We start from the raw sequence: 13,990 nt of genomic DNA, 5'->3' as shown, positions 1-13,990 counted from the left end.
CTGTGTGAAAAGCAGAGTTCACTCCTTAGAATTTTTAAAAGTTTAAAAAACAATATAAGAAGGACAAATATACAGCACTGGGGTGCTTTTGGCAAATGGTCAAAGAGCATGCAGGCAGCTTAAAATCATGTTCTCTATATACAGTTACATTGCTGGGGTTACATGCATATTCATTAGTTTATACATTATGCAAATATTCCTTTGAGCTTTTGATGTTCCAGGCACTCTTTTCTTTGTTTTCAACCCCTGACTTGTTTGCATAACATCCTGTAGATTAGGTCCATATATTTTCTTTCTTCCTGAAGTTCTGTCCTGTTGTTTCCCACTCCGTGATAACAAGTAGTTAATAAATCCTCTCTAGGGTTCTGGTTTCTGTCACTGTTATCTTATCTCTTGGAGAGGCTGGTCTTTGGATATGAGAAACAGCAGAATTGTTTTACACCATTGTCTGAGTTAGCCACATAAAAGCATTTTAACATTACATAGTTGCTATTTTAACATTTTGCCAAAGTCTATAATATAGTATTTTTATCACACTACTATTTATATAAACTATATTGTGCATACATAAACTAAAAGATTATACTATACTCACAAGCAGTTAAAAAGTAAGTATAAATTGTGAGTCGTTTAAACCTAAGATTGTGGACAAAGACTCTAACTAGTTAAAGTTTGAAAGTGGTATGTTTATTACACGAGGCGAGTGGCACAGGGGTCATCCCTGAAAGGCGGGACCGTGCTGTATAAGGTTCTTTACCCTCTATTTATTTCCCGAGATCTTACATACAATACATATGCATAACCCCAGCACCTCCCATCCTCACTCTGTATTAAAATGAGGTTATTAGTCCTACACACATGCGCAATTCTTCTCTTGAATTGGGTCAGTGGTCTCGAAATGGGTCAGTGGTCTTGAAGGATGAAGTCAGGAGAGTCTTCATCAGGTCTCCGTGACCCTCTGGTATGAGCCAAGGCCCCCTGGTTTGTAATTGATTGACGTAAAGCCCAGATGCTAACCATTGTTTCACTGGTTTCAACATGTTCTTAATAATGGTTCACTTACTTCACTCCCTTCTATAAGCAAGCTCATAATGGAACAATCAGTTTTAGCATAAGCATCTAATAATCATTAACGTATTGTCTCCCTACCTAATTTACATCCTGATCACTGTAAATTGTTTCTATCCCTCAGCTAAAATCTTAACTTTTTAAAATCATGATTCAATTGTACCATATCAAAATACTTGTGATTAACAACAACATGCAAAAGCTAGTACATGAATGCGAAAGCCAATATTATATTGTCATTTTTAATATCACGCCCCCTCCCTCCTTTTTTTTTAAAGAAGAAAAATATTCATGGATCACAAGAAAGTTCTGAGCATGTATTTGTCTAAAAGCATTCTGAACGAAAAAAACATCTTGAAGAGAAAATGAAGAAAGGAAGGGAAGCATTCCTTAATGGAAGTGTTACATGCAAAGATCTTTTCTTGTACCTTTTTAAGGCTCCCCCTAAAAGTGCCGATGCACACACAAGGGTTGCCTCTCTGGGTGGTCTGTCTACTTTGGTGAGCTGTTGCTAAGCAGCTAATAATAGACATGTTCACTGAGTAATTTCTACCCTCCTCCGTCCTGTCGAAACCCAAGCCATCTGACAGCCCTAAGGGTGGGATGTCAGCTTTTATTTCATCCCTGTCTCTTTCTCTCTCTGTCTCTCATTGTCCCCCCCTTCCACCCCTCCTCTTTATCCAAATGTAGAGTCTTTTTCTTCTTTACCTCTTCTTTTAATTTGTGAGGCTACAGTTCGATCCTGCCAGACGTACGCTGAAGAAGAGTGCCAGGCAGCAGCTCGCCTGCTGCTGCTGTGGGGCATAGCGCAGAGTTGCAGCTCGCGGTTAGTACCCCGGTGCTGAGACAGTATGCTGCACTGCAGTGAGACAACTCAGCAGCCACAGCCTGCCGTGCCACCACCGCGCCACTGCCATTGAGCTCTGCCGCGGGCAGTGACTTCTTAGAGGCAGCGGCGGACAGAAGAAGCGGTTTTAATGTGAGCGGAGGAAAGCGCGGCGGCTTCTGGGGCAGGGGACCGGAGTCATGCTTACCTGAAATAGAGATTTTTGGAGTTCACTTGAATTAGCAATATGAATTAAGCATTTAAAGTTTAGCCTGTAGAACTATGTGTTGTATTTTAACCTTTTTACTTAAGAAACCCCTGCCATGGTACAAAGGGCATAGGAAAATGCAAATTTCTGAATCTTCCTGCATAAAGAACAATACCAGAGAAGACCAAGGGATGCAAAGAGCCCAGATAAAGGGACTCCTCCATCTCCAAGCTAATCAAGGCTGACAGATGTACTCAGATAAGTACTAAGGGACCAAAAGCGCATGCGCAAAGGAGGAAAGTTCAAAAGTTCAGTCATGAGGAAGACCACAATCTTCAGCCTCAGAGACCACCAGAGACCCCCATGCGACCACCACAGCAAACAACGCATGCCCAGAAGGGTGTGGATCTGATTTCCACGTGAAGTGAGGACAGGCGGGACCAGGGGTTGAATATGCATGGAAAAGTTGTGCAATGTATTGCATATGAAACACCTTTGTGAATAAAGATGTGGGTCAGACTGAGGCTTGGGGCACAAGTTTTGATGAGAGCTATCCGCTTGTGCCGGGCACTGACATACATACCTACTTCTTAACTCTATCTGGTTGTGGAGTTTATTTATTCTGTGTATTGCTTCATACCCACCCACTCTCATTGAGTGTGGGGAGTAGTTGCCAGCACTTCGGGGACTGAGCGCGATGTGGCAATGGGAGGTTCAGGGTGCGACTCGTCAGAAACGGCCGTGGTGGCAGCCACAGCCCAATGCCCTGCATGAAGCGGCCATGCAGTGATGGCAGCAGCAGCAGTATCCTGCAGTCTGCAGCACCACCAGTTCCCCACGTATCCTGCTGGCAGCAGCGCCAACATGGCCTCAGCTGTTAATGTATTAGAATTGGAGAGGAGGGTAAGTGCAGTGGGCGGTGGCCACCCCAGCTGGGTGGCGAGGAAAGATAGTGGGAGACGGCGAAGGACCGGAGTGAACCAGAACACCGTGATGCCCCATCAGGAGTATCTGCAACGACCAAGCTACTGTGATGTGGCTTTAGCCTTGGAGCAGATCTCAAAGGTGCATTCAATCTCTCAGGCATTTCTTAGAAATGTAGATAGACACTAGTACTATTATTAGGGGGGAAGTGTTTTCTTGTGAGGGGTGCAAGGAAGAGATGGAATTAAAACAGCTACCAATAAAATGCTGGGAAAAGGAGAGAGATGTCTGACTGTGAAAAATGCATATTTTATGATTGGCTTTTTGCAAATTTTAGAATGAATATTATATGTGTTATGTTAGAAAGTTGTGACCGTGGTCATAGGGGTTTTTAGGATGAGAGAGAGATGAGAATGTTGACTTCATGATCAGAAGGCTTGATTTATTATTTTTTGATATATATATAACATTATGACTATACTAAAAAAGAAATAGAAAAGAAAAGGCTTCTTCAGAAGCTGGCTAAGCTAAGAATAGAATAGAATAGAATAGAATAGAATAGAATAGAATAGAATAGAATAGAATAGAATAGAATAGAATAGAATAGAAAGAAAGCATGATAACAAAGGAGCTCTCTCAGAGACCTCAGTCCTTGATTGGCCATTAATTGTAAACATCCAAGATGGGCCAATCACAGGTGGACCTGTTGCATTCCACAGCAGCAGATAACAATTGTTTACATTCTGTCTCTGAGGCCTCTTAGCTTCTCAGAAGGAAAAATCCTAAAGAAAGGATTTTTAGTGAAAGGATGTCTGCGACAGAAAGTTATGCTGTATTAATTTTCTTAAGCAGTGTGTTAAATATAGTTTTAGGTTATAAAATAACGTTAAAATAGAAACTATGCCATGTAAGATACTTTTTAAAAGAGAGGAATGAGGTACTGACACCGAGACAGCAGCCACAGGACACCTAAATCTTTCAGAGAAAAATAATTTCTTGCTCCCTTATCAGAAGAAACTAACTTCTTCCTGCCTTGCTCAGCCCTGAAGATGCCTGAAGATGCCGTCAGGATTAAGAGGAAGAAGTTGACACTGACCAGAAAGAATCCTTTGTTTCAATGGAATTTATGCATCATGTATGAAATGTATGAATATGCAACAGGCTATTGCTTTTAAGGGTTAATCCTCTGTTAACGTGTGTCTTTTTCCAGGCTTATTTTGCCCAGCAAAGGTACCCTGACTGTCCATAACTCTTTGTTTTTATTGTCTCTCATTGTCCTAATCCTAATTGTCCAAATTTTTATTACTCTAATTTTATTACTATTTTTATAACCATTTTATTACTATTAAACGTAAAAGAAATTAAAACCAAATGATTGGCATTTTTCACAATATGCTTTGTCTGGTGTGTGTGTGTGTGTGTGTGTGCTGAGGAGCACTCCTCTAGTTAAATTTCCCCGAGGCAGTGTCACCTCCCATATAGTTTGTGTCCTGCTATCGCTTTTCCTCTCCCTTTTCCACTTCCTTTGCTTCTCTATTGCCTCATAGCACTCTGCAACTTCTTCAACCGGAAAAGGGGATAAAATAAGCAACTGATTTCTCGGCAAAAAATTGTGCTTTTGCAAAGTTCTCCACTGAGTGCTGAAAACAACTGTCCCCAGAGAGGGGTTCTCATAGAAAAGAAAGTTTGTAACGTTTATCCTAGCATTCGGAGGAAAACTCAAAGTTGTACATAAATTGATACCTTAAACCTTCAGTGCAGGTTGTACTGAGTCTTTCCGGCTCACTGGCTTTATTGTTAGCATGGAAACGCTGGAGATGCAGGAGTGCGCTGGAAGCCTGACTCTGGGAGGGGAAACAGAACAGTCCCAACTACTAACTTATGTGGAACAAAAAACGTTCAGAACAAACAACCCCAAGAGACAATGGCTTTCTACAGAGAGCATTTAATTTTGTGGAGCAAATTTCTAGGCTTTGTTAAAAAGGGGAAAGGCAAAAAAAATATATGAGGCTACACTCTTCCATTCACAAATATTGTCATAACTTATAGATGGCTGCTCTATTTCCTAATTAGGATCACATAGTATCTCCAGACTATGGAAATGAATTTCTAAATGTTATATGTAGTAGAGATAATTAATGCTATAGAAATAGGTATATGTATGTATAAAATATTAGTAAAGCTTAAACCCATGCTTGTGAAACCACCCTGTACAGGAACAGAGTCCTATTCATATTATAACTGATTCCCTGGACAGAGTTAAGATAAAATCAAACCCTGTTCTCACATGAACAGAGTAGCCCTGAGCCAGGATGTCTGCAATGTCCTTGTCGGGGCTAGAGGTATTCACATGGTAACCAGTTCCTGGAGAAGCTCTGGGACTATACCAGACCCATTATCAGATGTAGGAGACAGGCTGGAGCTGTCAGAGGGGATTTCCTCTGCACCTGGAAGATATCATCTGGAATGTCCTGGGTGATGATCAACGGGACATCTCAGGAAGCCCACGAGATCATGCACCTGGATTTGATGGAATCTCTGCTACTAAAGACATGGCATCATCTGAATAGCTCTTCCTCTTGGGCACTCAGACATTTGTCTAGGCTTTGGGCATTCTCTTTGTCTGTTTCTACACATGTATGGATCCAACTTTACATGCAAAGAGAGACAAAGAATTATGTGGTCATCTCTGCCTCAGGCAGAATAAACTGTATATAACCTGGCTGCTGGAAACACTCGGGGTGAACTCCTGGGGAAATGCTGCCACTTTGTCAGTGGACCCTGGTTCACCCAGCGCCTGTGTCCGGGGGAGACGCTGTCTTGGTTGTGGTAGTTTTTCAAAATTCTAATTTTTGTTATTGATCTAATAAATCTTTGTAATTTTTTCTATAAATTTGACTACCGATTTGATCATTTATAACACTAAATATTTTACAGTACTGCTCACCATGTGATGTGTGATAAAAACGAGAGTAGACTCCCAGTACTAAAGTGATTTCAGCATTTATTACAGGAAAAAGAAAGGGGCCTAAAGCATGGGGGCTTGCGGGCTAAATGGGAGCGTTCCTGTCGAGGATGCTGCAGCACCAGTGCTGGGCCATCTCCAGCAGCCATGTACCCGATGTTCCAGGTGGAGTGACACAGCTTCCCTGGGTCCGTTGCCCCATTTTATCCTGTTTTTTTGACCTTTTGAATTGGTTTCTTTTTGGATCCTTCATTTGCATGAAGGTTTTAGGTGCTTGATTGGCCCATTACAGTTCTGTTCAGGGTGACTCATTTCGTTTGGGGGGTGGTGCACTTTACTTAGGTGTATTATGGTATGATGAAGTTGTTGGAAAAGAAATGAAATTTAGCAAAATATTTAATTATAGTGAGTCATGTGTGAACTGGTTTGTTAAAAAGTAGTTTTGTAGCCGTTGAAAGTGTGTGTTGGGTTTTGTGTGTTACCTAGCAGGTAGTCTTAGGGATTTAATAAATAATTAAACTAGTGCAGGAAAGTAAGAATGCTAACCTGTCTGGAGGCAGCATACAATGCTCTTAGAATAAGATAAGCAGAGGATTAATGATCTTGTTTGTGAACCAAGGGATGTATCACAAGGGGTGTGTGACCAGGCAAGGGGAACTGAGAACTGTTTCTTAGAGACTAGGCAAGGGGAACGGGGAAACTGTTTCTTGGAGACTTTGTTATGAATCGCATGTATAAGAGGGAAGCACCCATATGTGAATTTGGGGGCTGGGATTTTGGGACGTGAGTCCCTCAGTTCCCCGGGCCCTTAATAAAGCACCCACAAAACTTATCCGAGTTTTGTGTCATTTATCAATCGGGCAACAAAGTGAAGGGAGACGACCATCCGATTGATGAGCATCGAACTCCGATTTATTGCTCCAACATGCACATTTTATAACCGTGTTAATTAAGTTCATACATATTGCAAAACCCGAGCTCATCATTGGCTACAGATCACACACCAACCCCTCCTTTTGTTTTCAATACCTGTGGTTTGTTACTGAGACCAAGACTTGTTTTTCTCTTCCTGTTATGAACGGTTCTCAAGGCCTCCATGTTTGTCACTTTTGCTTTCCCATACTATCCAAGGACAAAATATTTACTTGTTATTAAAAAACAGCCTGAGAACTCTGCTGTTTACAGAAACGTGCCTGAGAATTTTGTTGTTTACAGGAACAGGCTTGAGAATTTGCTGCTTACAGCAGCCTTTTACATTTCCATCAGCTGTATATTTTCATGGCCTCTTTCTATGAGCCATGTTTGAACAAAGCTCTCCACACTTCCCCCGTTTTTTTCTTTTTGCGCAAGGAGGTTAGTTTGCCAAGTTTTCTCTATCATCCTACCAACCATATTTTGAATAAAATTACAAAGACAAGGTAAAATAAGTAAAAGCATTAAAAGCACACCTAATATCCCTATAGCATACATCACAAGGTTCCTCAGCCACGGTCCAAGTCCCAAACTCTTAAGCCATTCATCAATTCCCAATCCTTCTTCTTCTTTGAGATTGTGAAGTCCTTGCTGTAACTCTTTTATCTTAGCATGAATAGATATAGAGTGATCAGATAAATTCATGCAGCACATCCCTTCAAACTGTTCACATCCGTGCCCTTGTGCTAAAAGCGGCTCTATATTGCAAAACAGCATGATTAACACTTTGTACATCTGCGGTTAACATATCTAAAATTTGTGACGTCTTGTTTAATTCACCCTTGGCCCAGCACCCCAGTTGTTTTGCTAAGTTCATAGCTTTGTTTGCAGCACCTCCTGGCAAAATAGTTGAAACTACTACTTGCTTCAGCTCACTCCAGAACCATGGATCTCCTATTTGACTACAGTCTAAGTCATGTAAGCTACGCCTCTGTCTGCTTGCATTTTGGCTTAGTTGCATTAGTATAGATATATTGGGGTGAAATAATGATAATTTACCCAAGTAACAAGGTCCACCCTGTGGCTGGGCTGGTATACCATTCCAGGCTCTGTCTCCACAAATTAAAAATATCCCTGTGGGTAATTTCATAGGTGTCATGATACTAGAGCCTTTACATTGGTTGTAAAGTTGCTGGAACAGCGTGCCCAGACTTAGGGATGAATCTAGAGTAGCCCATGTTCCTCTATGCTGATTCACTTTTTGAAGATTTAAGGAATCAAAGCTGAACCATCCGCCACTTGAAGTGCTGGTCATACCGGCGTTTGCACTTCCGAAAAGATCCAAGTCCTCAGGAGGAGAGTGCAAAGGAGTATTAGGGGATTGGATTAGTAAACATTGGTGGTAGCCGTCACTCTGACTTGCAGTATACCATTTTTGTGCGGGCAATTTAATGTTCGTCATATTGCGCATGCATAGATTTTGGTTATTAATAAGACTGCAAAATTCTCAAGGAGACCAATACTGGAAGTCCTACCAAGCATGTTCGAAATGGGTTAGTAACCCCTCCAAGGCTGAGACAAAGCGATGATTGGTTAATTTGTTTAGCAAGAGTTATCCATATATTATCTCTTGGTTGATTAAAGTGTGTTACCCCTACTACTCCAGCCACCACTGCACTAAGAAGTATAACTAAAATAAGCCTCATTTTTCTGTTCTCTTTCTTGCTTTCTTTTTCTTATCAGCCTTTAACTTTACCACTCCTGACACTTGTAGTCTCCACTCCTGTAGTTCCTTAATGCAGTGATCTAATGCTTTATCAGGATCTCCTTTAACGGGTCCTACAACAGAACGCTGTGTTAAGGGCACCAATTTTCTACACCTTGCGGAGGCTATGTATGACCTACATTGAGCATTAACCCCTTTTAAAATATACTGCACCTCCCACCAATAGTAAGCCAAAATTTTCTGTTCAGGAGACTCATAAAGATCTAAAGCTGAAGCTGTATTTAGCCCTGTCTGTCTCCTTAGTTCCCTTTGCCAATCACTGCCCCATGTGTGTTCATGGTCACAGGTGGTACACCACAAGTGCCAAAGCAATGACTGTTCTACCCAAAAGGTCCTACCACAACCCCCACAATATAGTGCTACCCAAGCGGCACAATCTGGGCTGCGGCACTCAAGGCAGTTCTCCCTTGCCGGTCCCCTTATGTGGAAAGATGATAAGGATTCAATGGTGTCAATCAGTTCCTTGGCCGTCCGGCAGCAGCGTGTCACGGCCCTGTCAATCACTTTCGAGTGTCCCTTCAGCTGTAGCAGTAGTGGTCGTAGGATCAGGGGCAGTTTCTTCTCCAGACGTTCCTTATCCCCTTCCGTGAGGTGGTCCACCAATCGCTGCATCAAGAACAGGTTTAGTCCACTTGGCAGGTACCCACAGTGCTCTTGCAGGGGTGGAAATACAGAGATATCCCCTTCCCCAGAACAGGACCTTAGCAGGATCCTTCCACAACCCTGTCTTGGGGTCCCTGTATCTTACCCATATTTCTTTTTTCTGCTCAGTAACCTCTTTTGGCTTATAGTGCAGTTCTGCCGGGGGTTGCCCTGCGTCCCCAAATACACACAAGTGGTTGATCACAAACAAACTTTTTAGCAACCTTGCCTGGGGGTCAGTTACTCCCTCGTGTTTGGCTAAATACCTTTTCAAGGTACCATTTGCCCTTTCAATGATAGCTTGCCCTGTCGGGGAATTTGGAATGCCTGTAACATGTTCAATTCCCCAATTTCTTAAAAATTTCCCTATCCTCTGACTGATATAGGCAGAATCATTATCTGTCTTAATTCTTTTTGGTGTACCCATTACTGCAAAGCAACTATACAAATGCCTTTCCACATGTATTGCTCTTTCTCCTGTCTGAGCCATTGCTCAAATTTATTTGCTATAGGTATCAATAGACACATGTACGTATTTTAGCCTGCCAAAACTAGTGACGTGTGTGACAACCATTTGCCATAACTCATTTGTTTGCAGGCCTCGTGGGTTTACTCCTAGGCCTAAACCACTACCCCCATTATGGTGACTACAAGTTGGACAGGCCCTCACGATGGCTTTTGCTTCCGTGAGTGTTACCTTAAACTCTCTACTTAAGCCTTTTACATTTTGGTGAAACATTGAGTGGGCTTCTCGTGCCAATTGGTGATTTGACAGGGGTGTGTTTTGGGTCACAGTAACCAATTTATCTGCCCTATCATTCCCTTCTCCTAAACCAACATTCCATTTGTGGCTCCTAACATGAATTACAGCATAAGCGTGTTCCCTTGATCTTGTAGCTTTCTTCAGCTGCATGAACAGTTCGTACAGTCTCTGATTTTGTACCTCCTTTATGGAGGCATCTTCAATTCTTGCTACAACTCCTGCAACATACAAAGAGTCTGTAACAACATTCAATGGTTCCTTAAGCTGTGCCATTGCCCATACCACTGCTAACAGTTCCATGGTTTGAAAGCTGTCCACTGCCTCTGCTTGCAAAATCTGATGTTTCCATACTCCCTTTTCTTGCCAAGTTATTGCAGCAGTTCTTGACTTCCTGCCAGCATCTGTGAATTCAGTAATAGCATCTGGTATAGGGGAGTTTTCTTGCTTTGGGCAAGTTATCCAGTCCTAGTCCCCTATCCACTGAACCGAAGCTGGTCAAAGCTTGTCCGTTTCAATAGGGCAACATGCACCTAGAGTATTAAGCACGCTCCTAGTAGTAGAATTGCAATTTTGGAGATCACACTGCTTGAGTAATGCCCCCCTCATATATTCTGGTACCCCGGCCCTTTCGACTGCGGCAGCAGCTTTATCAATAAATGAGCCGAATTATTCTTCTCGCCCTTGCTTAATTCCCATATACACTGGTACCCCTCCCGGCTCTTTTACCCTCTCTATAGCAAGCCTGACCAACCTCATCGCTTCCCGGCACTTCTCTTGCTGCAGCAAAGCTTGTGCTTCGGTACGAAGAAAAGGTCCCAAGCCCATAAGCTCATTCACAGTTATACCATGGAGAGGATCTCCCTGCTGTCGCTGTACCGCTACGCATTCATTTACAAGCCCCTGCCAATGAGCATTGAATAACAACAGCTGATGTTGAGTAAATATCAATTTAGCTATTCCCCGACAATCATTTACCAAGAGAAGGCTGGTATCAAAGATATAGTCTAACTTTTTTTTGGCTGGCTCCCTTTTCACTCCAAATTGACTAACAGTGGACCTCAGCTGAGATAGTAATTTCCAATCAAGGGCTGTAATGGTAGCCTGCATGCCCCCTCCCTCCTGCAGATTGAATACAACAGGACAAGCTAGCTGGGTAGCAGCGCTGATAACCTCGTCATCCCCTTTCTCCATGGCTTCTCTTGCCAGTGCAGCCCAAGCCCCCCTGCGCTCCCTCGCAATAGCATCCGCTAGGTTGTTTTCCACCCCAGGGATCGGCTCATTGATTTGCGGGAGCTTATCAGGTGGTTTTGGCCGCGACTCCTGCTCTTCAGGGGGTGCAGAAGGTTCAGAAGCGCGCTCTATACCCAGTCCCGCCGAAGCAGAGGAGGACAGTGAGGCAGGCAAAAACACCATCCTAACTGCAGGGACTAGGGGAGTACCCGCGTCCTGATTATAATCTTTATTACGGCCATGTGCAGCTGTTGCCTGTTCGGCCGCTTTTCTCTCGGCTTTATGTTGTAAGAGCTCATTGTGAACCACCCTCCATATTTTACCTAACTTCTTGGCAGTTTTATCATCCTCTAAAGTAGCCTCCCCCAATAAATCACCGAATTTATGCCACTTTGTTAACTCGTGAACAGTGTGGGGATTAATAAAAACTCCCTTAGCGTACTCATAGGCCAAAAGCCCTGGTAAATCCTTTTGCAAATCTATTCCCCCAACCTGCCGTTTTTGTAAAAAGGCAGTAAATAAATCATATGCTGCTTGCCTCTCCATACCTAAATCATCAGCGCTGTTTCAGCTCTTCAAGGTCGCGGCCGCACGTATCGGCCGGGCTCAGCTCTACGTCACCCAGGGCACGGCGCGTCTCAGCTTCTTTTTTCTCCTTTTTTCTTAGGCTTATCTGCCGTCTTGGCTGCTTCAGGACCCGACCCGGTTCTTCACTCCTCCGTGGTCTGTCGCCGTATCAGGATCGGGGGTCACCATTTGACAGAAGTGAAGGGAGACGAGCACATCCTATTGATGATCATCGGTCTGAAATTTATTGATCCAGCTTACATACTTTTATAGTAGTGTTAATTAAGCTCATACATATTGCAAAAGCTGAGCTCATCATTGGTTACAGATTACATGTCAACCCCTCCTTTTGTGGCTACTTTCTCAAAATACTTGTGGTTTTCTTGTTGAGACTAATACTTGTTTTTCATCCTGCTGTTGACTACATTCAAGGGCACCATATTTTTCACCGTGTTTTTCTTGTTATCTGCTCAAGGACGTAGTGTTGTTGTTTTTCTCGTAAGGAAAAAGGCTGAGAACTTACTGCTTACGGCTGCTTTTTACTGCTTAACCAGCTGTATATGATCATGGCCCTTTTCCTCAAGCCACGTCTGCGCAAAACTCTCCACACTCCTATTAGGCTTTTATTTGAGCCTTTACACAGTGAAAAAACATTTCATGAAAATGCTTAATACCTCTTTCTCCTCTCTCTTCTCTCCCTGTTACAGTGCCCAGGCTTTGCAAACCGTGTTTCAGTTAATGATGCCTAAGCAAATGTATGAGCACTTCAAGGGTCATGAATTTGTTTCATATATCAACTGGAGTGAGGATAAGGCAGCAGCAATCCTGGAAGCCTGGCAGCAGATAAATGTGGAGGTAAACCAGACAATAACCGAAATGTCTTGCTATATAACTTTACTAAGATTCACTGCCTTTAGTTGTGGCTTTTTATATTTTTTTCTCTAAGGAAAATGCTAAACTAAAACTGAGTGTTGTGTCCTGGTTTTAAAGTTATCCTTATGCTGCAACAAACTATTTTAAAAGGCTGATTTCTTTTTTTTTTTAATTAAGAAGCTGCTTGCTTACTCACATATGAGAAGCCATGAAGGTTTTACTGTTTGCTAGACCTTGGATTAAAGGCAAAACTCATCTCATACAACAGCAAATCAAAGACAGAGTTATGGAAAGAAGAATGTTTTGGATGAACTGTGAATGCAGTGGCCTTTAATGAAGACGCAAATTCTTGTTTGATAATCAGTAGCTTGCAGGAAATAATTACCAAAAATAAATATTTCATGTAGCCTCAGTGAAATCTCTGTTATAGGGTGTGTGCTTTAATAGGAACACTAAGGCAAATGTAGTTGATTTCAGATATGTGCTGTAGAAGATGATGATGGGCTTTTTTCTTAGCCACACTAGGTTTTATTTTTATTTCTATAGGTTGTTTATCAAAGTGTTGCACAAAACTCTACTCAAAAGGTGCTTTCCTTTACTACAACTACCTTGGATGATATTCTAAAGTAATTTTCTGATGTCAGTGCAATTAGAGTAGCTAGTAGCTACTTGCTGATGGTAAGAAATTAAATTCTATTTATTAATTCACTCCAATAGTATACCAGGGCTCAAATGGCTAGCTTCTTGTTACCAGTCAACACTCCATAACATTTTCAGAATACTTAAAATAAAAATTGCAATTCATAAACATTTGCCTCGGGATTGTCACCTATCCCTCTATGTGGCATCTCTAATATGTCTGTTCTGTTTAAAACCACTTGTAAGCTATATATATTTTTGGGCGAGCTAGCCAGTAGAGAAGGATCCATTCTAATCCAATCCTTACTTTGCTTTCAGCTTGCCTATGCCTGTTTAACAATGCTGCAGTGGGACTGTGCAAAGTCTCAGGGTGCTGTGGGGCTGGCAGGAATCTTCTTGGTTGCTCTCTCAGTGGCTGCAGGACTGGGTCTGTGTTCATTGATTGGAATTTTCTTTAATGCTGCCACAACTCAGGTATTAAGGAGCCAAAAGTCTGCTGCTAAATTACAAGAACTTTGTTAGTAAATAAACACATCTGAATTGATATTTGACGAAAAACATAAGTTGAGAAAGATACAAGTAAAAAT

General features: G+C 42.2%; 1 pseudogene; it reads left to right on the top strand.

Annotated features, from left to right (window-relative positions):
- The first annotated feature begins 2,966 nt into the window (after window positions 1–2,966).
- Window positions 2,967–13,990, top strand: part of LOC134431414 (protein patched homolog 1-like) — a 233,875-nt pseudogene continuing 222,851 nt past the window's right edge.

The sequence above is a fragment of the Melospiza melodia genome, chromosome W (genome assembly GCF_035770615.1).
Source record: "Melospiza melodia melodia isolate bMelMel2 chromosome W, bMelMel2.pri, whole genome shotgun sequence".
In the NCBI taxonomy this organism is placed as follows: domain Eukaryota; kingdom Metazoa; phylum Chordata; class Aves; order Passeriformes; family Passerellidae; genus Melospiza; species Melospiza melodia.
The sequence above is the reverse complement of the archived record's forward strand: the minus strand, read 5'-3'. Positions and strand labels throughout refer to the sequence as shown.